Source organism: Bubalus kerabau, chromosome 16, assembly GCF_029407905.1.
Source record: "Bubalus kerabau isolate K-KA32 ecotype Philippines breed swamp buffalo chromosome 16, PCC_UOA_SB_1v2, whole genome shotgun sequence".
Taxonomy (NCBI): Eukaryota; Metazoa; Chordata; class Mammalia; order Artiodactyla; family Bovidae; genus Bubalus; species Bubalus kerabau.
Genome location: NC_073639.1, coordinates 45412714 through 45438771, shown reverse-complemented (window position 1 = coordinate 45438771; position 26058 = coordinate 45412714). Strand labels below are relative to the sequence as shown.

At 37.0% G+C, this 26058-nt stretch overlaps 2 long non-coding RNA genes across 5 annotated transcripts in view; one reads left to right on the top strand and one right to left on the bottom strand.

The window, feature by feature from the left end:
• The first annotated feature begins 3015 nt into the window (after positions 1-3015).
• Positions 3016-17739, top strand: LOC129629989 (uncharacterized). Of its 3 annotated transcripts, none has more exons than XR_008703449.1 (3): positions 3016-3248; positions 4143-4242; positions 17403-17739. It is a non-coding gene; the product is annotated as an uncharacterized LOC129629989 (long non-coding RNA). The 3 variants fall into 3 exon arrangements; XR_008703448.1 differs by lacking the exon at positions 17403-17739 and adding an exon at positions 15291-15740; XR_008703450.1 differs by lacking the exon at positions 17403-17739 and adding an exon at positions 11073-11599.
• LOC129629990 (uncharacterized) overlaps positions 16925-26058 on the bottom strand; it is a 47000-nt gene continuing 37866 nt past the window's right edge. The window contains exons 2-4 of one of the 2 annotated variants that reach the window (XR_008703451.1): positions 18454-18545; positions 17607-17739; positions 16925-17509 (exon numbers count right to left, since the gene is read on the bottom strand). This is a non-coding gene — a long non-coding RNA (uncharacterized LOC129629990). The remainder of the gene's footprint in view (positions 17510-17606; positions 17740-18453; positions 18546-26058) is intronic. The other variant, XR_008703453.1, reaches the window with a different exon arrangement.

The following is a 26058-nucleotide window of genomic DNA, read 5'->3' as shown; positions in this document are numbered from 1 at the left end:
ACTTCATGGTTAAAGGCAGTAAATGTAGTAGATATGCTTTAGGAAATTCCACCAGAAGGAATATAAACAGCAGCAATTAAAAGGGGGTCAGAGGGTTCCCTTCTCTCCACAAGGAACCCTCCTGCACTGTGGGTGGGAATGTAAATTGATGTAGCTACCTTGGAGAACAGTATGGAGTTTCCTTAGAAAACTAAAAATAGAACTAACATGATCCAGCAATCTCACTCCTGGGCATACCCTGAGTTTTTTAATTATATTTAAATTTAAAATTGATGTATACATCTACATGTGACTAGTGATGATCACTTGGTACAGTCACAAGACTTGGAAGCCACCTAAATGCACTTTGACGGGTGAATGGATAAAGTGGATATGGTACAGATGTACAGTGGAATATTGCTTAGCCATCAAAAAGGAGCAAAACTGAATCATTTGCAGGCACATGGGTGGATCTAGAGACTGTCAGACGGAGTGAAGTAAATCAGAATGAGAAAAATAAATATTATATATTTATGCATATATATGGAATCTGGAAGCATGTTATAATTCTGCACAAGTCAATATGGGGCAAGCAACCCCATGTGTCTAATGAGTATCAACAGCAACAATGAAGAGGTCAACTTTGGAGAAAGTATCAGGGTTCAGAGTGGTATGTTTGTTCAAGTAAGATTATTTTCACCCATTACTGTTTATTGAAATTTTTTCTGTCCATCCAGGATAATTTTGGAAATTAAAAATAATTCAAATTAATAAAACTTTATAACTTTGAAAATAGGTCTCAATTTCCAAACATAATTGATGAGAATATTTGCATTTAAAAAGTTGTTGATAGTGACCAGAGGGTACTAATGTTGCCATCATCCTTTATGTGTAACGAGAGGTGAGAAATATCTCCTTACCATTTATAAAATTTAAGCAAAAACTATACTGTCATTATTCATTGCAAACTTGGGCTTCTGATCCGGTTCTTTTCCAAAAGAAAAGAGAATACTGTAATTTTCAGAGATATCTTTTAGAAATCGCCCACCCTAGATTCTTTACTTGTTACTTTGAGATTACACTTTTTATAGAAAAGTTTATTTTGGTAGAAAGTTGTATTTGTTCACTCAGAATCAAAGTAAGTATATTCCCAAAGCCTAGCTCAAAACTTTGAATATATATATTCAAGGAACAAATATTTACTGATTGATTTAGATGAAAAAGATGGACAATTATATGGCAGGTGAAAGTTGGGGTGGCTCAGTAACTCCAGATTATAATTCCATATGAGACAAAATGGGAAAGTGTGTGTTTTTGTGTGTATTTTCCTGGATTTTGGATTCAAAAATAGATCATGGCTTTGGAAATAAGCCATACAGAAAATAATTTTTTAAAAAACTTTTCCAAATAATTTTGAACAAACAGATATGGAATGAAAACCTCATAGAATATGATGATGATTACTACTGAAATATTTCATGAAAGCTACAGTCAACAGGAAAATTAAAGTAAATGTAAAAGATAATTGATCTGAGGATTCCAAAAGTAAAAATAAAGGTTAAGCTGTTATTTATAATCACTAATCTTTTCATCATTTACAAAAAATATTTTATAATATGGTTATTCAGCCTTCTCTCTGACAGACTGTGCAGTCCTTGGCATCAGCTCAAATACTGCATAACAAACAGAAACTGCATTCTCTTGTGGAAAGGATAGAATTTGATAAACAATTGTGAGATTTGTAGAGTGAATTACTTCACTCTCCAGATTCAGGAAACAAATTTGATGATGTATATTTGGCAAATGTATGTAATTCTAATTTTATACCTCTATTATCAATGCACAATAAAGTAAGATTTATATTTTTAAGTAAAAAAAATTAAAAAGAAAACAACAATTGAATTCTCTATATAGGCAAGAATGGATAGATTAGAAACCACAGCTGGGTATTTAAAACCCTGAATGGTGTTTCCATTTTCAGAGAATCAAAATAGTGTAAGATAAACCTCTTTATGTCTGATGAACAATAATATCACTCCACCGTTAATAGCACTTTGGATTATAGATGGAAATGGAAACTGTATCTGAGTCTAACAATTTCCAAAGAGTAAATGAAGTGCCAGAAATAAAATCTCTTTTATTAATAGTTCCCAATATCTTACTTCCTCTGCTTGGAAAGAAGACAGCATTCTTCTGCAGAAAATCATATTCCAATTATGTAACCATCGTATACATGATTGGATACATTGGTTCAAATAACTGTGGTCCAAGAATGCATTGTTGTTGTTTAGTAGCTAAGTCATATCCAACTCTTTACAATCCCATGAACTGTAGCCCATCAGGTTCCTCTATCCATGGGCTTTCCCAGGCAAGAATACTGGAGTAGGTTGTCATTTCCTTCTCCACCAAGAAGGCACATACACTGCAAACTAAAGGCAGTGCTATTCCAAAACATGTGTTCTTACTTTTTGGGAAATAGCTTATTGGTTAAAACTTATAGAAAATCATACACCAAATTAGACTTTTTTGAATAACCAGATAATTCCAGATGCAGTAACTATAACCTTGATTAAAGCACACACTCCAAACTTCAAACTTTCATCACACTTAAATAATCTTCCTGGCAATAAACATTATGCAAATACAGGCAATGAGGGAAAACTGCTTCTGGAAACTGCAATGTGCATTTAAGAAAAGAGCTATGGGACACAAAAATGTGCTTTACTGATTCTACCAAAGGATTTCTTTCTAGAAACTGCAGTCAGGATGCTGCCACACTGAAGAACACTAATTGTGATTCAAGGTAAACAAAGGTAACACCAGTGGAATTTTGTACAGATTATAACCTAATAATTCACTGCCATTTTAAAAATATATATATTTTTGGACTTGCCCCACTTTTTGGAAGAAGTTTGTAATTCCTTAGAATGAGTTCTTTCTTCTTGTTTTCTTATTCAATTAAGTCCCTACACAGGCCGTTCCTCGTTCATCAGGGGCAAAAAGATAAAGCATCCCCACGTGGAAACCAAAGAAAAGAACAAGCTTCATGGCAGTACTAGAAACCAAGGAGAGGCCCTTCCACCAAACCATCAACACCCTATGTGGACCCTCATCCTGCCTCCTGACTCAAAGGACTGTGCTTAGTGAGAGAGTGTGCTTTATTAAGAAAAATCTTTTCATCTGAAAAAAATTCTTTTTTTTTTTAGAGTAGAAAAACTGTACCCCTCATAACGCAGTGGCAGACTCATTAACTGTCCTCACGGTGAAAGGTAAGTACTTATGGTGCCTGGGCTGGTTAAAAAAATATAAGAAACAGAGGTGGTGGTCACTGTGGTGACCCATCTAAATCCATCATATGTGGGAAACATGAAAATTCCCCACGAACGTGTTAATTGTCAAAGACAACTTCATTAAAAATTTTAAGTAAAGTTATATAAATAGAAGTTTCCATTTTAAAAATCTCTATGGGTTACCTCCATCTCTGCATCACATGTGTAAGACACTTGGAGAGCTCGGCTTCTAATTTTCCTATTAGGCTAAATAAATATGCTGCAGGGACTCCCTCTTCCTCGGAGTAAGCTGTTCTATTTTTAGAGTCTTTACCCAAAGGGATATATGAGCCTGATGCAGACATTTTCAAGTATGTGCCCCAGGCAGTTTGAAAATCAATATTTTCCTTCAGGCCACAGACCTGCCCAAGTATCTCTTTCTTATCTCCCAGTTCAGGGACTTTTGAGCCATATATTATCTATGTTAGATACTGTAACTGTATCATACAACTGTATTTCTTTTTTTCACTCATTTTATCTCATCCATTTTCCTTTCTTTTCTTCTCCTTGCTTCATTTTTGGCAGAAGAGAAGTTCATACCTATTAAAATTTCAATTTTCTATATGATGTTTGGCTATGGCAAAGAAAATATGCTAATCTTTGCATCTGATATACTGTAAACTCAGATAGATTTAGGGTTTTTGATTTTTTATTTCAAGTATAGATTTCATAGTCTTTATTATTAAAGTGTGTGACATTTTTTGTTATATTAAATCATTCAAATACTGAGAAAAACATTCTAAGAACGTGTTTCTTTTTAAAAAAAAATGTTTTACTCAACTTCATTGAGGAAATCTTTATACACAATAAAATGGATGCATTTCAAACGTACAGATTGATGGGTTTTAACACTGGATATACTGCAATCAAGATACAACCACTTCCCCCCTACCTTTAGGCAGTAAAGGTTCCTGCCCTGCACCCATGGCTCCAGGTAAGCATGACCTTCTTCCTGTCACTATAGATTAGTTTTACGTGTGAAAGAATTTCATGTAAATGGAATTATGTACCATGTCTTCTATTTACCATGTCATTCTCCTGCGTCTCAGCATGTTTTTGAGGTTTGTGCATGTTCTATGTGTCACTGATTTATCTTTGTGTTCATGTATCACATGTACCACAGTTTACTTATCTATTTAGTATAATCTTAATATTTATTTATTAGTTTGGCTGCTTTGAGACGTAGTTACCACAGTTTGTAGGATCTTTGCTGCATCATGTGGGACCTTTCCTTGTGGTGCCTGAACTTTCTACTTGTGGGGCACAGGCGCAATAGTTCCAGCACATGGGCTTAGTTGCTCCAAGTCATGTTGGGTCTTAGTTCCCCAACCAGGGATTGAACTCAAGTCCCCTGTATCGCAAGGTGGATTTTTAATTACTAGACCACCAGGGAGGTTTCTATCCACTCATTACTGATGGGTATTTGGGGAGTTTCCATTTTAGGATTAATACAAATGTAAGAGTTCACCTAGTCACCTGCTGATTTCCAATTCTGGACTGGAATGAATGTGCAAATGTGTGTTTGTCACTTCACTTGTGTAAGTACCTAGGCATAGAATGGCTGGTTTGTGTGGTGAGCATGATTGCCAAGTTGTTTTTGTTTTACACACTGGTTGTGCCTGCAGCTTCCACCAGCAATGCACGTTAGCTGCAAATCTTCCCTGTCTCTCCAATGAATGGTGTGCAGTTTTGTCAACGGCACCATTGTACTGGCCATGTATTGCAGTCGCATAATGGTTGTACTCTGTTGTTCAGTCAATCAGTCGTTTCTGATTTTTGTGACCCTGTAAACTGCAGCACACCAGGCTTCCCTGTCCTTCACTATCTCCCGGAGTTTGTTCAAACTCATGTCCATTGAGTCAGTAATGACAGTACTTCGTAATCAATAATGATGTTCAGTTCATTTCAGTTCAGTCACTCAATCATGTCAGACTCTTTGTGACCCCACGGACGTCACAGGGTCCGTGATGGATAGGGAAGCATGCCAGACTTCCCTATCCATCACCAATTCCTGTAGTTTACTCAAACTCATGTCCACTGAGTCGGTGATGCCATCCAACCATCCAATCATGATGATGCCATACAACCATAATGATGTTAATCACCAATTATGTATATAGCAGCATACCCATTATTCTTCCCAGAAAGTTAGTAGGAAATACAGTCTTAAAATATTAATTTAGGGGTATGGCACTCTACATAGGTATCAATGCCAAAGATTTAAACTATTTACTATTTTCCATGATACAGAATATATTAATTATCTTGTATTTAGAGATGAATCATTTCTGATAATTTGCCTTTCTAATAATTTTTGAATTTTATGTAATTTTCAAATTTATGGACATAGATTTGTTCATGATATCACTTGATTGTCTTAATTTCTGTAAATTCTGGAGCTCTCTCTTTCATTCCTGCTATTGATAAGTTGTGTCTTCACTTTTCTTTTCTATTGATCCAGCCAGAAGTTTATTTTTCTAATCTTTAGAAAAATCCTTTCATTTTACTGACTTTTCTTACTAGTTACTGTTGACTTATTTACTTGTGTTCTATTGTCCTTGTCTTAGTTATTTTTTTCATTTCTTTAGGTATTAATACAAATTATTTTTTGTCTTTCTTTTTTCTAATATAAGTATTTAAAGCCTTAAATTTCCTTCTAGGCAATATATTAGCAATATCTCACCTATGTTGACATATTGTTTTCATTTATATTTAACAGGAATATTTTTAAAAGCTTTGTGAATTTCCTTTGACTCATGGTTTTGTAGAAATGACCTGATTAATGTTCAGCTATTTGGAAATTTTCTAGATAGATTTCTGCTGTCATTTTAAAATTTAATTGTTACATGCAAAATACAGTTTTATACTTTTGGTCCTTTTGATTTTCGAAGATATGTTTTATGCCCCAGCATAAGGTCTATTTTGATGAATTGCCCATATGCTACCAATAAGAATGTTTACTCTGCTATTGCTGAATAAAAACTTCACAAATTCAATTGCCTTATATTTCTTAATACTCTTTATCAACTACTGAGAGAGAAGTTTAAATTGTCCACATATGATTGTGGAATTTCCTATTTACTTTTCAATTCAATCTGAACTTGTTTCTTGCGTTTTGAACTTGTGTGAACCAGAGATCAAATTGCCAACATCCGCTGGATCATAGAAAAAGCAAAAGAGTTCCAGAAAAGCATATATTTCTGCTTTATTGACTATGCCAAAGCCTTTGACTGTGTGGATCACAATAAACTGTGGAAAATTCTTCAAGAGATGGGAATACCAGACCACCTGATCTGCCTCTTGAGAAATTTGTATGCAGGTCAGGAAGCAACAATTAGAACTGGACATGGAACAACAGACTGGTTCCAAATAGGAAAAGGAGTTCATCAAGGCTGTATATTGTCTCCCTGTTTATTTAACTTATATGCAGAGTACATCATGAGAAATGCTGGGCTGGAAGAAGCACAAGCTGGAATCAAGATTGCCGGGAGAAATATCAATAACCTCAGATATGCAGATGACACCACCCTTATGGCAGAAAGTGAAGAGGAACTCAAAAGCCTCTTGATGAAAGTGAAAGTGGAGAGTGAAAAAGTTGGCTTAAACCTCAACATTCAGAAAACGAAGATCATGGCATCCAGTCCCACCACTTCATGGGAAATAGATGGGGAAACAGTGGAAACAGTGTCAGACTTTATTTTTCCGGGCTCCAAAATCACTACAGATGGTGACTGCAGCCATGAAATAAAAAACGCTTCCTCCTTGGAAGGAAAGTTATGACCAACCTAGATAGCATATTCAAAAGCAGAGACATTACTTTGCCAACTACGGTCCGTCTAGTCAAGGCTATGGTTTTTCCTGTGGTCATGTATGGATGTGAGAGTTGGACTGTGAAGAAGGCTGAGTGCCGAAGAATTGATGGTTTTGAACTGTGGTGTTGGAGAAGACTCTTGAGAGTTCCTTGGACTGCAAGGAGATCCAATCAGTCCATTCTGAAGGAGATCAGCCCTGGGGTTTCTTTGGAAGGAATGATGCTAAAGCTGAAACTCCAGCACTTTGGCCACCTCATGCAAAGAGTTGACTCATTGGAAAAGACTGTGATGCTGGGAGGGATTGGGGGCAGGAGGAGAAGGGGACGACAGAGGATGAGATGGCTGGATGGCATCACTGACTCAATGGATGTGAGTCTGAGTGAACTCCGGGAGTTGGTGATGGACAGGGAGGCCTGGGGTGCTGCGATTCATGGGGTCGCAAAGAGTCGGACACGACTGAGAGACTGATCTCATCTGATCTGATCTGATCTAGTATTGTTGTTGTTCAGTTGCTAAGTCATGTCCGACTCTTTGTGATCCCATGGATTATAGCCTTCCAGACTGCTCTGTCCATGGGATTTTCCAGGCAGGAATACTGGAGTGGGTTGCCACTTCCTTCTCCAGGGGAAATTACCGGACCGGGAGTCAAACCCATGTTCCCTGCATTGGCAGGTGGATTCTTTATCACTGAGCCACCAGGAAAGCCCCTGTCTAAAGATAAATACATATTAAAAAAAGAATAAAACAACAATATAAATGGCACAGTGATAAATGGCAACTGATCTGTACTATATAGGACAGAAGGCAATAGGGAAAGGTGCGGACTGTGGTGAATTGAAGAAGAATATCCCCTTTAAAGGGGTAGGAGTTGCATTCTAACCAATAGCTGCAGTACAGGAGGAACACAGACCTATGTTACCAGACTCTCTGGTTTGTATTCAAGACACACTAGATCCAGACTTTTATGTATATCTCATTTTTTTTAATGTTTCTAAATACTTAAAAAATAATAACAACAGCAAATCTATGGTGGTTAAGAATATCCATATCAGAGGACTTGGGATCCCCCTACTGGATAGTAAAGGAAGACAGACCCTTATTACCAAGTCCAGCTTCCTAACTTGATCCATTGAAAAAGTAAGGTCCAGAGAGGGAAAGGACATGCCCAAGACCACAAAACAATTCAAGCCCCAAGTTGGGATCCCATTCGGGAATACAGTTGACTTTTGCACAATATGGGGGTTAATTTGAGCATAATTTATGGTTGGCCGTCCACATCCTTGGTTCCTCCACCAACTGCAGACCCTGTAGTACTGTAGTGTTCGGTACTGAAAAAGATCCATGTATAAGTGGACCCACACAGTCCAAATCTGCATTTTTTCCAGGGTTAACTGTGTTTGCTTTTCCATTAGCCTACTTTCTGCTGATGCAGAGAGACAGACATGGCATGTGGCGGGTTATGGAGGAAGTGCTGGGGTTGGGGTCACAGTTAGTGGGTATACACATTTAGGGTTATACATAAATCTTCTTAATTAATTTCCCACTTTATTATTTTATAATTTTTAAAGTATAATTCCTTGTCCTAAAATTTACTTTCTCTGACATTAATATAGTTATACCTGTTTCCTTATTAATGGTGGTATATTATGCATGAAAGCATATTTATGTTTTCACATAAATATGTTTTATGTGAAACATATTTATGTGAATTAAATATTTTTAATTTAATATTTTAAATAAATTAATTTAATATTTTAAAGAAATTAAATATTTCTATCTGTGTTAACATTTGAAATGCATTTCTTGTAGGTCATATAATTGTGTATATCTATTTCATCCAGTGGGGTACTCTCCCCCTTTTAACTGTAGTCTTTCTTTAATTTCCTTTAATTAAGAATATTATTAAGTTAAAATCTATCCCTTCATTATTTGTTTTGTAGTGGTACCTCTGCTATTTTCCCTCTTCTCTCTTTTACTTCTTTTTTTTTTTTTTTTTGCTCCAATTTCTTCTATTGTCTTATAGCAATAGCTTTATATTTCATTTTTAATGGTTTTTCTAGGGTTTTCTACATGCTTCTTAACTTGTCACACTCTGCTTCAGTTAATGGTACATCATTTCAGATAAAATGCAAAAAAATCCTAACAACATAGAAATTATATTCCCCCCATCCTTCATACTTCGGTTTTCATACACAGGATTTATAACATGTTACATGTATATTATAAGTTCCATGGTACACTTTCTGTTATTTCTGTTTTATAAAAATGAGAGAATCATATTGACACAGCATTATATTTACTCACACATTTACCATTCCCAACAGTATTATTTTCAGGAAATCCAAGTTTTCGTCTAGTAGCACTGTTCTTCCATCTGAAGGATGTAGACTATAGGCTTCAGGTGTGGCTACATGCTTCAGTCTTCCACCAGAGCAAGCCATCAAGAGAGAAGACAAGTGAGATGTCTTTTAATCTAATCTCAGAAGTTATATCTCATCACTTTTGCCATATTCTACTAATTATCACAAGTCACTATGCCCTGCTCACATTTAAGGAGAAGAGAACATGAGTCCCAGGACGTGGAGACCATTAGGAGCCTCCTTGAATAGTGGGATGCCCATACTAGTCAAGTGTAACTGCCGTTAGGTGTATCCAGAACTTCCCTAATGTTCTATGAAGACTCCAAAGTCTGTATCAGACCACAACATCTTCCAGACCTGAACAAGCTCTGGGAACTGTTCACTTTACAGTTCCCTGAACACTCTATCTGACCTCCCACAGTTTTGCTCAGTATATAACAACCAGCTTAAGGGGATCCTTGTACAGGTTTTGGGGAGCTCTATCTTTGCAGAGCTCAAATCTCTCTGGTATTGTCCTCTAAATTATACCCCATCACTCTCCCTGAGCTCTGCCCTCTTTTCTTTCACTCAGTAAGACCATCATGTGGAAATTTACTTTCTCCTCCTGCATGTGGTCTGGTGGGTACCTTCAGGCAGAAAGCTAGGGCAACTCTAGACTCTCATCATTTGCGTCCCTTATCTCAGGGGTCACTGTCACGCTGCCCATTGTCCCATATTTGGGCACAGAAGTGTTGTCTGTTATGTCTGGTTTATACATGTCCATGGGAAATTGGCAAGTCTGCTCCAGCTTTTTCATATCATCCAGAAGAAGAACTCTTCCAGGGATTTTTTAAACAGTTTTATTTTTCCACAGACTCTGTAAATAGTGTAATTAGAATATATTTTGCTGATATAAATGCTACAAGCACTTCCTCCATGTAAACAATAAAATTAGAGTTTGAAAATGTACTAAATTAATAGGAATATAAGTACCTAAAAGTGATTTCTGTAGAGTTCCTCAATACAGTATACAGTCCGTGGGGTTCTCCAGGCCAGAATGCTGGAGTGGGTGGCTGTTCCCTTCTCCAGGGGATCTTCCCAACCTGGGGATGGAAGCCGGGTTTCCTGCATTGCAGGCAGATTCTTTACCAGCTGAGCCACAAGGGAAACCCATAAAATATATATATATATATATATATATATAATTTTCAAAACATGTTCAGGAGCACACATTTGGTCTGTATGTCAATCTAAATGTAATTTAATTCATTACAATTGTTAACCACGAAAAATTTGATAAAGTTTTACATTGTTACTTATTGTTTCCCATCCTTATACATTTTAAAATCCTAGAAATGTTTTCCACAGAATTTTTTTTCCTCAGGCATGCTTCACTTTATGGTAATTGTACTTTCAAAGGTTACGAGTGAAAGATTCATCAGATTACTAATAGCTGATGCTGTGCTCTGCTAAACTTCCCAACATTTCCCTTTTGCTGTCCTACTTCTATCACATGACTGGGATGTGATAAATGTCTTAGGGATTTGAAGCTAATTAAGCAAGAAGAGCACAAGTTCCTTTCACATTTATTTGCTCCTTGCTTTTGTGTTCAGGAGGACATTTACAGCCCTCTTTCCCCTTGTCACATCTGAGCCTATAAGAAGAAGACAGACCTGTTCCACTGTTTTTGTGAAAGAGCCAACCATTGCAGAGGACTATCCACTGACTCTAATCTCTACATGCTCACTGCATAGAGATATCGCTCATGAAGATTCAGGAGTGATTTCTGCACAAATTCAGCCTATTGTATATGCAGGAAGAGGGATACTTACTTCTAAGAACCTGTTTGAAGAAGTGAAAATGGCATATTTACATCTTCCCCTAACTAATTCAGGCCAAACTTGGGCAGATGGTTTTAAAAAGTACAGTTTATTCAACCCACCAAGCTATACTCTTTAAGTTTTCTCAAGGTATTTCACATATTTCTAATGGAAAGGTTCAAAATTAGGTATTTACAGTATTTTAAAAATTTGTTTTGTGTCCCTTTGCCACATCTTTACATCATCTATGTGGTTGCTTACATATTTTCCCTTCAATTGACTCACTGTTTCCACTTAAATTTATCCTAAAAGGAAAAATTATTACCTGTACTGTAAAAGGGAACCAGTACCATTGAAACAGTGTAACTGAAGAGTCAGAACGGCTGAGAGACACTTTACTCAATAGCAGGACATGGGTCAGAAAAAGGAGGGAGCAGAGAAAGACAGAAGGACAGACCATAAAACCATATGCATGGAAAAGAGAGGTTACCATAGGCTGTTGATTAGAGCCCAAAACAAATACTGCTTACAAACGTCATGACATGAAGAGTATGATTTTTTTTTCCCCTAGCACTGGTCATGTGTTTTATTTGCTCATTCTCTTTCAGCATTTTAATATGTATGTATTTATTTTTAGTCATGAGGGAAGCCCCCAAAATAGATATGTGTTAAAATACTGAAAAAAAATTAGTAAATAAAAAGCATGACCAGTACCAGGAAAAAAAAATAAATCATACTCTTCATGTCATGACATTTGTAAGTGGTATTTGTTTTGGGCTCTAGTCAACAGTCTACGGCAACCTCTCTTTTCCCATGCGTATGGCTGTTATGATCTGCCCTGCCTCCTTTTTCTGACCCATGTTCTGTTAGTGGGTAAAGTGTTAATCACTCAGTTGTGTATGATTCTGTGACCCCATGGCCTGTAGCCCACCAGGCTCCTCTGTCTATAGGATTCTCCAGGCAAAAATACTGGAGTGGATTACCATTCCCTTCTCCAGCTCACCTTCCTAACCCAAGGATCAAACCTGTGTTTTTGGCATTGCAGGAGGATTCTTAACCATCTGAGCCACCAGTTTCTAAAATTTAACTTCTTGGCAAGAAGTCTGATTTTCAGATTGGATCTGAAGGTAGTTCCTAAATTGCCCTGAAGTTATGACTGTCAGCATAGTTCTGATGCAGTATTTTTAAGCATGTTCCTGGGCCAGCACTGCTAAAAATATAACTGCAGAATTGGTTTCTCCTCACCATCTGAAAGACTACTGTGGTCTGTTGGCATCATCTAAAAGAGAAGGCAGAGTGTCCAATTAGTAAAGGGGAAAAGGTTAGCAATTTTTTCTCACTGATGAGAAATAATGACTATGTTTGAAAACTTTTTTTAACAGATAATACATTATCTATTTATTTTTCAATAGATAATAAAACTTTTTTAACAGATAATAAATTCTGATTCAGTTGTTAAGATTATGTCTTTAGTAAATGAGCTCAATTCAATTGGTAATGCTACAATATTCAATAGAATATGTTTATTTCCTATGTTCTTACTGTGACTTGCACATGAAATTTTTGCATATTTTACATGTCTTCATTTTAGTGTTCCAGAGTAGAACATTAAAAATAAAAATCTGTAGCACAGAATTGGCAATTTTGTTTGACAATGAGCATCTAATTCTGCTTACTCTGGAAGCTGCTGAATTTTGTGCCAAATGTGGAGGGAACTGACCACTGATTTGGTTGTTTCTCTTTCCACAGCAATGGGTGCATGCTGTGGTATTTGAGTACTAAGGTGTCTTTATTCTTCTCCTGATGAAAATCAGGCACTAGCAAATATATAATGCCATCTGACTTAGTCAATTTCCATTTAATTAACACAGGGCTTCTCAGGTGGCACTAGTGGTAAAGAATCTGCCTGCCGATGCAGGAGGTGCAAGAGATGGTTTCAATCCCTGAGTCAGGAAGATTCCTTGGAGGAGGAAATGGCAACCCACTTCAGTGTTCTTGCCTGGGAAATCCCGACAGAGGAACCTGGAGGGCTATAATCCATGGTGTTGCAAAGAGCTGGACACCAGAGAGTGTGAACACACATGCATACACACAGACACATCCTTATTCAAACTGAAATATGTTTTGAAAGATAGAATTAAGTCACCTTTTATAAAGATGTTTAGTATGAATAGAATTTCAAGTAAAGCAATTTCTACACAGAAAAGTGGGATAGCAGGGCTTACATTTTCTTTTTTGGTTGACAGAATTTAAGAAATAAATACCAACAAAATAGTTTAGTCTGATGAATATTGCTGAATTTCCTAACTTATGCAGACATTCTAAGAATATGTCAATTATTCAGATGAAGAATAAAATTACCTTTGAATATCTCATAATGGGAATCTAGACAGGTTAATTTCAGCACCAGTGTTTGTTACTCACGTTATTTTAGATAGATCTTAACAAGGGTAAAATTAAATAAGATAGTAGTTTATGAAAGTCCATTTTTAGCATCATTGGATAAATAAAATATCAGAAAATTGCTCTCCTTTGGACTGCAAGGAGATCAAACCAGTCAGTCCTAAAGGAAATCAGTCCTGAATATTCATTGGAAGGACTAATGCTGAGACTGAAACTCCAATACTTTGGCCACCTGATGCGAAGAACTGACTCCTTAGAAAAGACCCTGAAGCTGGGAAAGATTGAAGACAGGAGGAGAAGGGGATGACAGAGGATGAGATGGTTGGATGGCATCACCGACTTGATGGACATGTGTTTAAGCAAGCTCTGGGAGTTGGTGATGGACAGGGAAACCTGGCATGCTGCAGTTCGTGGGGTCACAAAGAGTCAGACTCAACTGAGCAACTGAACTGAACTGAACTGACAGGTGGCATTAAGTATATATTTTATAGGCTGTTTATAATAAAATATGAAATGTCTTATTATTATTCTGCTATAGTGACACCCATGTAATAATTTAATCAGCCATTCTATATTTATAAGGATATTAGTAGTTCTAAATGATTAAGATCAGAAGTTCAGCCAGTACCCACAAGAGATCTCTAACAGGAAAATGCAATGTTTATTTGGCGTGAAAGTCATTCAGTCGTGTACTACTCTTTGCAACCCCATGGATGATACAGCCCATGGAATTCTCCAGGCCAGAATACTGGAGAGGATAGCCTTTGCCTTCTCCAGGGAATCTTCCCAACCCAGGGATCAAACCCAGGTCTCCCACATTGCAGGCAGATTCTTTACCGGCTAAGCCACAGGGAAGCCAAAGAATACTGGAGTGGGGAGCCTATCCCTTCTCCATTGGATCTTCCTTACCCAGAAATCCAACTGGGGTCTTCTGCATTGCAGCTGGATTCTTTACCAACTGAGCTATTTGGGAAGCCCTATATAATAACAGTTCTTATAGGTCTTCCTATATAATACAGTGAATTTTTTTTTACCTAAGTCAACCAGTGATTTTAATAGGGTTTCTGATATACAATTTTGCTATAGTTAAAAAAAAATGGGGAATGGGAGAGATAAATTAGGAATTTGAAATTAGCACACACTACTATATACATAATAGATAACCAACAAAGACCCACTGTATAGCATAGGGAATTAAACATAATACCTTGGAATAACCTATAATGAAAAACAATCTGAAAAAGAATAAACCAAATCACTTTGTTGTATACTTGAAATGCAACATGCTAAATTAACTATGCTTCAGTTAAAAAATAAAATTCTTATTAGGAATAATTTGGAGGGGAAAAGCCAGAGAAGTAATCAAAAAGTGATGTCTAACTAGTTTATGTCATTGTGAAACAGTAACTATCCAGTTTATCTTGCTAGAGTGAACCTCTGTGAATGACTCTGGACTACCCATTTCCTCTTGAAATAAATCCTGCACATATATTCCATCTTGCAGAACTTTGTGGTTGGATATACTTGAGCTCTTTCAGCATCTGCTTCTGAAATGGCTCACAGTTTATTCTACATTCATGAAAAATTAACCTGCATTGGTTTTTCCAGTGGTCATGTATGGATGTGAGAGTTGGACTGTGAAGAAGGCTGAGCGCCGAAGAATTGATGCTTTTGAACTGTGGTGTTGGAGAAGACTCTTGAGAGTCCCTTGGACTGCAAGGAGATCCAACCAGTCCATTCTGAAGAAGATCAGCCCTGGGATTTCTTTGGAAGGAATGATGCGAAAGCTGAAACTCCAGTACTTTGGCCATCTCATGTGAAGAGTTGACTCATTGGAAAAGACTGTGATGCTGGGAGGGATTGGGGGCAGGAGGAGAAGGGGACGACAGAGGATGAGATGGCTGGATGGCATCACTGACTCGATGGACGTGAGTCTGAGTGAACTCCGGGAGTTGGTGATGGACAGGGAGGCCTGGCGTGCTGCGATTCATGGGGTCGGAAAGAGTCGGACACGACTGAGCAACTGAACTGACTGATTCTAGCTTTTCATTAAAGTGATTTGAGATTGAATAATTTATTTAATTATTTGTTTTCTATTTAGGTCTGGCTTTGTTCCAAGAAGGTTATAAAGGTATTTGTAATGATGTGTACTTTATATATATATATATATTATCTTATGTGTGAAGATGTATGTAAAGATACATACAACACAAAATAAAATATATTAAAACAAGAGAATGGTAGAGAAAAGAGGCAGTGAGAAGAACAGGAAAGCACTATAGAGTCAGGAGTTTGACATAGAAAAATCATTCCAGAAAATAATTTAATTTGGCAAAGGTGAGTCCCAATTATGCTGCTAAGTTTATTTAATTAGTGGTATAAAAAGAGAAGCTGAGTAAATTACAGAATTCCCAGTTTTCTAGCATCACAACAGACATGCGGGCAGCTGTGGCTGACTTCAGCCTCTCAGAGAAATTCAGGAAGTTGACACGCTGGGAAAGCCAGAAGTCTGGGTTCATTCTGCCATCACTTTCACCAAGGATGCAACTGTGAACATGGGAACTTCATCTACCAGAGCCTCTGAGTCTTTATCAAATAGAAATAATAACAGCAATGATACTCTTGCCAGGTTGCTCTTAGAAATAAATGAGCTAATCTATGACAAGTACTTTGCACAGATTCTAGCATGTAACACATACTCAATACACAATGAATGGGATGAATAGTAATGCATGACAATTTCAAAATCTAGAAACATAGGGCTATAATTCTAAAAGGATTATTAGTATATCTAAGTTTATATTTAAAATTGATCTTAAGGTTATAAAACAACAGCATTGGGTCAAGAGTTAAGAAATCTAGAATTAATAATCATATTTCTTCTAGTATCTGATTGGCAATAGACCATTCACTTAATATATCAGAGTTGTAGTTTTCTCATCTCTGAAGACTGATTGGCCAGTCTCAGAATTTGTGCCAGCTCTAGTATTTTCCTACTGAAGAAAAGTTTTTGCTGCTTCTTTTGTTAAAATAGATACTTTTAACAGGTATAACATTGATTTAAATGAATTTAAAGGAGATAGGAAAAAATAAAGATTACCCTTAAAATATAATTACCATAGGGAACTTGATTATTGTTTATCTAAGGAGTAAATTACTGGAAATCAAGAAAATGAGAAAAAAAAATCAGAACACAAGCACAACCGAAGCCATCAGCCTCATGTTACCAAGTTAGATATCATTTTAATTGCAATCATTATTTTCATATATAGAGAAAACTCATAAATAATTACATTAGGGCTCTGGATATTTTTATTTATAATTTTCAGAGCAAAGTAGATCCATTGGAACCATGTAACTCAAAATGAAAGACTTCAGATTATGATGTTTTAAAGGCAAGAATTGTCTGAGTCTCCTTAGAATTGCTTAGGGTTTATTAAATAGTTGGCAAGGGGGTACAAAAACATATGTTTCTGATTATACTTTAGTTTTGAGATTTGGTTATAACAACCATTTAGTAAAAGGAAAATATTCATTAATATCTAATAAAACATTCAACCGCAAGGGAGATCCTAAGTTTTTACAAATTCATTAAGTACTTCATTGCACTAGAGTTTACATTGTGTATCTCAGCTTTATGAAAACTATGTGTGGCTATCATCAAACTGTGTTTTCAGTATTCTTCACTGCACCATTTAAAATTATCTCCCCTCTTCTCAGGACCTCTTTGCAAAGGTTTAATCAGCATCCTGTCACATCAAGCAACATGAAGGCAAGCTCGGTCTATCCCCTCCAGAAGGTCTTCTGTGCAATTGAGAGTCAGATGCCTGCAGTGGGATTACGAGTGAGAGCAGTGCATGAACCACGATGCATGGACAAAGACTCAGGGAAAATTGAAAAGGGACCAATTCAGCAAGGACTCACCAACTGATCCTGACTGTACTCAGAGTAGCTACAGTAATCCATCTGCCATAGATATTAGTACTAAGGTACAGAAGGCACTCAGTAGTGGGGCAAAACCAGGCATCCATCTCCTCAGACACAGACTGAAGGATCCCTGTGTAAATGGCAATGAGGTTACAGTGAGCTACCCAGGTTCCCATGTCATCTTAGGAAGTACAGGAGGAGGAAAGCAACTGGAGAGGAAGTTGGACTTCTGTTGACTGAATATCTACCCCAAGGGAGAAGACATAACTTGGAAACATCTAAAACATATTGTAGAAACTTGGTTTTTCTTCTACAACTTGACAGTCACAAAGGACTGGGACTCAGCTAAACTTTTGGCATGTCCAACTAAGTCATGCTCTTTTTCTACCGGCCATGTGTTATTTTCTTCTTATATCTAGGAAATGAATACTGCTAAACTAGAGTTAAGTACCTGAATAACAGTCTAACATAGCTTTAGCTTCAAAGCATATAGCAGCATTGATTATGATCAGTGTCTCCAGTGAGGTGGCATTTACAATGCTGTAACTATCCTGGCTGGGTGATAGTGGGCTGCTATAATAAAATGTCACAGACTGGCCAGCTTAAACAGAAAAGACATTTATTTCATCACAGATCTGGAGACTGGGAATCTAAGATCAGAGTGCCAGTTTCATCAGTTTCTGGGAAGCACCCTCTTCCTGGCTGGCAGACGGCTGCTTTCTTGCTGTGTATTCACATGGTGTAGCGGAAAAAGACAGCACGCTTTCTGTAGTGTCCCTTCTTCTCAGGGCATTAATCCCATGGTGAAGGCCCCACCCCGATAAATCCACCCAAACCTAGTTACCTCCCAGAGGCTCCATCTCCAAACAGCATCACACTGGAGGTTCGGATTCAACATAGGAATTTAGAGAGGACATAATTCCATCAAAATACAACCTGATGAAAAAATACAGAAACTGCTTTGTCAGTTACAAACAAAAGAAGGAGGAAAGCTAACGATTTATAAAGGGAGACTAAAAGGAGCTAACCATGAAGGACCCTGAAGCATAGACACATGATTGCCTAGGACTCTTTACTGCCATATAAATCCCCACCTGAAGGCTTTCAAGGGACCACTGAAGTCAGCCACTATACAGAAACCACTCTCCTCACCGTGATTGAAGTCCACAGCGTCTTTCAGACATCTCAAGAGCATGCTGTGATCCATTTTGTAAGGCACAGCGTTAGTTTCTGCAGTATCAGAATGAATGCTTGGCTGGTCTCCAAATTCTCAGACATACAGAAATTTAAGTGTCATTTTAAGAACTGTGTCTTGTATCTTGCATAGACTAGGAAAAACATTTGGAGATGCAATCAAGAAATCGTGTGAGTCATACTGTAATATCATTTTATATAATTTTATCTTATTTGTTGCCGTGATATTTGTGGAATACCGTGCATGTGTTTATATAACAACTATTAAAAAAGAGAGCTATCCTAGTGTAGCCTTAGTCAAATGACAAAAGTTAAGTTGCAGAGTCATTGCCGGAACAGTGGAAAATTCACTTTGCTAAGAACCTAGAGTCTAGTCTCTCAGCTGTCACCAAGTAGCTGTGTGGCAATGACCAGTCACTTAGCCTCTGGGATCATAAGTCTTGCCATCTTTTAAATGGAGTCATAGGAAACACTTTTCTTCCTTCTCTGCTTGTTTTATGTGAATACCCAATAGGATAATGTCAGTAAGGAAACTAGAAACCCAGGAGACGGTATACAGGTTCAGTGTTGTGGTTTTTCTCTCTCATTATTATGCTGCCTTGAAATGCTCTGATTGTTCTAAAACTAGGACAGGAATGGGGAAAACAACAGGTAAATGTTAGAAACAGAAAGTAGTAGCTGTGTCAAAGAATAGCTGGCAGTGTGTGGAGTGGTCTGGGTTGCTCCAGGTATACTGCTGTAGTAGGTGGGACAATGACCTTGTCACTCCCAGGATTCCACTACTTGCTTCTGCCCCCAAAATGCGAGACCTTATAGAGATGCATGTACCATCCTGGTGAGTAATAGTTCTGTCTGACCTACTTTGATTTCTGTTGGTCTTCCTTTTCTAAATAAGGAAACCCAATTCTACAGTGGGTGCCTCTCAAAGTCCTAAAACCAGAACCTTCTTATAATTTAAAGATCCCCCCTGAGTATGACTTTAGTGACTGGGGCATGAACAAGCCCACTGTCCATCATCCCAAAACCTTTTGTCTAGATATACTTTATAATTTAGATGTTTTAGATTTATAGATAGGCATACGTTGCCTACACTGTGCAAGGTGTTAATGTCCTAGCCTTCTTCACCTCAAGGAATGGAAGTAGCACATCATGGCCAACTACATTCTTATTTTAGGCAACAAATACTCTCAAGTGTGATAAATAAAGACTGGAAACCATCTCACATTAGTTCAGGTTAATATCTGAAGTCAAATCAGTTCAGGTCAAGCCAGAATTCGCAGCCAAATGAATTTCAGAAGTTCTGGTTTCCAGAGTTGCTTGGATAACAGAACTGAGATAAGAGAGTATATACACCCACAAAAGGAAATACCCGAGGCTCACTTGTTACACTCAGCCTTAAATCCAGCAAAACTGCCAACTCTTCAAAGTGAAAAAATTCCAGATTAACTCTCAGTATCCCAATCCACTTCTTAAATCTGTGTTTGATGTTAATTTTTTAAAAGTTGGACATGGATTTTCAAAATATATTTAATTTGGAAAGAACCTTTAAAAATCACTTAAGTCCTTTTGTCTCCTAAATAATGACCTGAAGTTCACAGAACTGAGGTCAAAATGTGTGCATGGAGAATCAAAACAGGAACTTTGTAGTCAATCAGTTAGACCTGTATTCCAATCCAGCTTCTGCTTCCTTTAAAAAAAAAAAATTGAATTATAGTTGATTTGCAATATTGTGTTAGTTTTTGCTGTACAGCCCAGTGAATCAGTTATATATATATATATATAATATTTCATATTCCTTCCCATTTTGGCTTCTTCAGTATAGTTCCCTGTGATACAGAGTAGGACATTGTTGTTTATCCATTCTTTATATAATAGTTTACATCTATTGATCCAAACTCCCAATCCATCCCTCCTCCTTGTCTATTGAGGAGACTGAATGGACTGATTCCATTACTGACTCAATGACTCAACAGACCACAAGTCTGTTCTCTGTCTGTGATTCTGTTTCTGTTTCATAGACTAGTTCATTTGCATCGTAATTTAGATTCCATATATAAATGATATCATATGATATTCATCTTTCTGACTTGCTTCACTCAAAATGACAATCTCTAGGTCTATCCATGTTCCTGCAAATCACATTGTTTCATTCTTTTTATGGCTGAGTAATATTCCATTGTATGTATGTGCCACATCTTCTTTGTCCATTCATCTGCTGATGGACACTTAGGTTGCTTCCGTGTACTATCTACTGTGAATAGTGCGGCAATGAACATATGAGTGAATATATCTTTTCTAATTAAGAGTTTTCGTATTTTTCCATATATATGCCCAGGAATGGGATTGCTGGATTATATGGCATCTCTATTTTCAGTTTTTTGAGGAACCTCCATACTGTTTTCCATAGTCTGCCTCTGCTTCTTACTGGGTGGTATAAAGCTGGCAAGTTACACCATTTTCTCAACGCATTGTGGTGGGGTGGTGATATCTCCTTTGGACACTTGCATATTCATTATTAAATGTTTATTAAGTGACAGGTGCTGTTTTCAGTGGTGAGGACACATCAGGATAGTTTTCAGGCTTAATTTTGAAAGTGTATTTAAAGAACTCAGTATAGTGGCTAGCTTTTTATAGATTCTTATTGAACACTATTATTATCAGTTATCACTAACTATCTAGTAATAGAGACACACACACATACACACAAATCTCAGGTCTCTGGGTTCACAGTCCACTTATTCTTAAAGAAAAATGAAAAGAGGTGAATTAAAAGCAAATGAACTAAGATCATGGCATCCAGTCCCATCACTTCATGGCAAATACGTGGAGAAAAAATGGAAACAATGACAGGCTTTATTTTGGGGGGCTCCAAAATCACTGCAGATTGTCACTGCAGCCATGAAATTAAAAGACACTTACTCCTTGGAAGAAAAGTTTTGACCATCCTAGACAGCATATTAAAAAGCAGAGGCATTACTTTGCCAACAAAGGTCTGTCTAGTCAATGCTATGGTTTTTCCAATGGTCATGTATGAATGTGAAAGTTGGACTATAAAGAAACCTGAGCACCAAATAATTGATGTTTTTGAACTGTGGTGTTGGAGAAGACCTTTGAGAGTCCCTTGGACTGTAAGGAGATCCAACCAGTCCATCCTAAAGGAAATCAGTCCTGAATATTCATTGGAAGGACTGATGTTGAAGCTGAAACTCCAATACTTTGGCCCCCTGATGCAAAGAACTGACTCATTGGAAAAGATCCTGATATTGAGAAAGATTGAAGGTGGGAGGAGAAGGGGATGACAGAGGGTAAAATGGCTGGATGGCATCACTGACTCAAAGGACATGAGTTTGAGTAAACTCTGGGAGTTGGTGATGGACAGGGAGGCCTGGCATGCTGCAGCCCATGGGGTCGCAGAGTCGGACACGACTGAGCAACTGAACTGAACTGAACTGATGTGATTTGTGCAAGTCAATACAACTCAAGGAATAGTATTGCATTTGCAACGCTACAAAATTAGTGTTTTGATATTAGTGATTCTCTGGTTCACACTCCAGAATTACCTAGTGTTATCTTGCACTGAAACGTCCCAGTCCTGAGAAATTTCTTACCTAGTAGGGTGAATCTCAGGGACAGTGTAAGCCACAGGCTGCCATGTTCATTGGATTGTCAGAATAATTTATTTAATGCACTTAGTCATTTATCTCTTGGCTACTTGAACTAAAATATTATAGCTAAATGGGAACAGAGCTATTCTAATGCTAACTAATGCTCCTCAATTTTCATTACTAGCATAATGCAATAACACTTTTTTGGAGAGAAACACAATGCAAATATTTTGAACTAAGGGGAAAAGGTTTAAGTGTTAGAATACCATTGCCAACATCAATAAATTGTCAGCAACTTTCATGTTTTGTTAGGTTAAGTGCTATATGAAATGAATCAGCAAAATATTATCTCTCTTCTACATGAAATTGAATTATTCTTTTTTAGTAAACTTCTAAAATTTTATTTTATGTGCAAAGCAGTTCTGTTTAAATTTTGAGTTTAAGAAAGAAAGTGTCAGGGAGCAAGTGTACTTCCTGTAATTGAATGTTAGCTGTGGAATTTTTAAAGCATGTGGGGACAGACTGGCAGTCATCCTAGCAGAAATGTTCCCTGCTTTGACTTAGTCATAGAAACAAATGGATAAACTAGAAGCATTTCATTTCAATAGAGACTAAGGATGTATTTAACATTTTGCATAGGAGGAAAAAGTACCTGTGAGTCACAGGATTCTGGCTTCTTAAAATGAAAAAGCACTCGATTGATTTGAACATTGTTTTTCCAGTGGAAAATGATAAACTATTTAATTAATATTTTAAAAATTTACTCAAATTCCTTCTGAAAAAGTACACTATAATCTGATTAACACATAATCTCCATTCAGTGCACAAGATCTTATTTTTAAGGAGGCTCCAATCTTAACATGTTTTTAATGTTTTAACATTTTTGAGGAGTTCCATAGGATGGAAGGGGTGCAGATAGTTAAGTGGAGCAAATCACTTTTATTAGATTCCTCCAACAAAGTACTTGAGATGAGTTTTGTTTCAGAAGTAAGAAAGTAACATATTTCTCAGGGAATTTTTCAGAGATTTCTGAAGACTGTAGAAATTACCACACCAGGTTTTGAAAATTTTGACAGCACAAGGATTACATGTTTTGAAAGATGGAGGATTATTAAAAATAGTTTGCAAAGGGGATCTCAGTTCAGAAGTGTGAGCAAGAAAAAGGAAAGGATAAGTAAAAATGTTTTTCCCTGGACCTTTGCTTTGGAAAACAACATTCAGAATTGACCATGACAGAACAAGAGGGTCAGAAGTTCTAGAGTAAAGGAGACAGCGTCAGACAATAACTACAATAGTCTAGTAGTTCTCCAGTCTGCTATATAAGGATGCACCCAGAATAAATTTTAATTATAGCTACAAATTCCATGTTGCTTAACATAAGGGGGGTGTACAGGAAAATGGGGTTTAAGTCAAATGTAGCAAGTGGTAACGTCAGACACCCAGTGAGATGATTATTCAACAAATAGTATGTATCATTTCTAAAAATAAATATTGATACATATTAACATTAGAAGAAATTTGCAAGTCTCTCTCATTGAGACCTCTTTATTTGAAGATGTGCCCTACTTTTTATGATGTAAAATGATGTCATAAGTCATTCAAGTGTAATAACATTCTTTATTCTTTGGTTATGGTGGTAGTAAGAAAACATAGCTGGGTGATGTAAACCTAGCTTTTTTGTACTAAACGTGTTGTTTATTGGCTTAGATAAAATTATCCAAGTGAAATTTTTTAAAATTTATCTTCCAAATAAGTATAGGTTTTCTTCTTTATGAAATCGGTCAATCCTAAAGGAAATCAACCTTGGAAGGACTGATGCTGAAGCTGAAACTCCAATACTTTGGCTTCCTGATTCAAAGAACTGACTCATTGGAAAAGACCCTGATGCTGGGAAAGATTGGGGGCAGGATGAGAAGGGGTGACAGAAGCTGAGATTGTTGGATGGCGTTACTGACTCAATGGACATGAGTTCGAGCAATTCCAGGAGATAAGAAGCCTGGCATGTTGCAGTTCATGGGGCAGCAAAGAGTCACACTGGACTTAGCAACCAAACAATAACAACTTTGAGTAGGAAAACTGAAATTAGTATTACCACCTTAGATATTATTATATTTAATACAGTTGCATAAAGCTGTGAAAATAGCTTTTTAGTTACTCTTGAAACTTGAGTAAGTGGTTTGAACTAGAAACAATGTCAACAATATTACACTCACATATTACCATCTCTGAGAATACAGGTCATGGTTGTATGAGATTCTGCCTCAGTGTACAATTTCATCTTATCAAATGTCTTACAAACTATTACATTAATGTACATTTATTTTTCTTTTTCTGTATTTAAAACTCAAACCAGTCACTCTTAGAAAACCACATAACAGGAGAAATCACTTACTTCCTTTTAAAGGAATAATTAGTGATGCTAACAAGATACAATGAGAAACCAGAGTGAACCACATCCAATAATAACACAAACTTCCCCAGATGTATAACAATCAGTGGTACCAGATTATAATTGACACAAACAAGAATGTTATTTTCCAAAGATGTAAAAGGAAAGTAGGTCTGAGAGAAGGAGGGCAGAGTCATCCTTCATGTCAACGTGGAGATAGTTAACAGTTCAGAGAATATAAAGTGATCCGTCTCCAAGGACCAGAACCCTGCACAAAGACCTAGTTAGAATCTAGGTGATAGTGCTGAAGGCAAGAAACATAAGAGCAATTTTTAACTGCAGGATTTTATTTTCCCTTGAGATGTCACAACAATGGATTGAAAAGTACAATGCTCCACTTTTTATATAGTCTAATAGACCAGTGCTGAAGTTGGGAAGTTATTCTAGTCACTACTTGTAGTTAAATTATTCATGCCACAGAAGATACAGGTGTAATCAGAAGCACTGAAATTTTAAAAAATGCCATTTTTACTTGAATATGGAATGTGTTAATGCACTACACTTAAAAGATAACAATGACTTTCTAAATGTTTACTACACTTAAAAAGAAGGCAAACAATGAAGCACTAATGCTGAGGATGCTTAGAAATCTGCAGTAATTCTTTTCTCTGACATTGAGCCTTTCTATAAGGTAGTCAACTGAGTTTACAACCCTGTCATTTCCTGATGGGTGAAGAAGAGATCCATTCTCTTAAATTGCCCAAGTATGAGATGTATTCAAATGTTTGTCTTCCTAAAGATGTTTCTCCCACATAAAGAGTAAAATTGAGCAGGGTCTGAAATGTCAATGACAGATGTAATTGAATGTGGTAATTATTATAATAAGAGTGATAATGTGTCACTACAACTGCAGATGGTGACTGCAGCCATGAAATTAAAAGACGCTTACTCCTTGGAAGAAAAGTTATGACCAACCTAGATAGCATATTCAAAAGCAGAGACATTACTTTGCCAACAAAGGTCCATCTAGTCAAGGCTATGGTTTTTCCAGTAGTCATGTATGGATGTGAGAGTTGGACTGTGAAGAAAGCTGAGCGTTGAAGAATTGATGCTTTTGAACTGTGGTGTTGGAGAAGACTCTTGAGAGTCCCTTGGACTGCAAGGAGATCCAACCAGTCCATTCTGAAGAAGATCAGCCCTGGGATTTCTTTGGAAGGAATGACGCTAAAGCTGAAAGTCCAGTACTTTGGCCACCTCATGC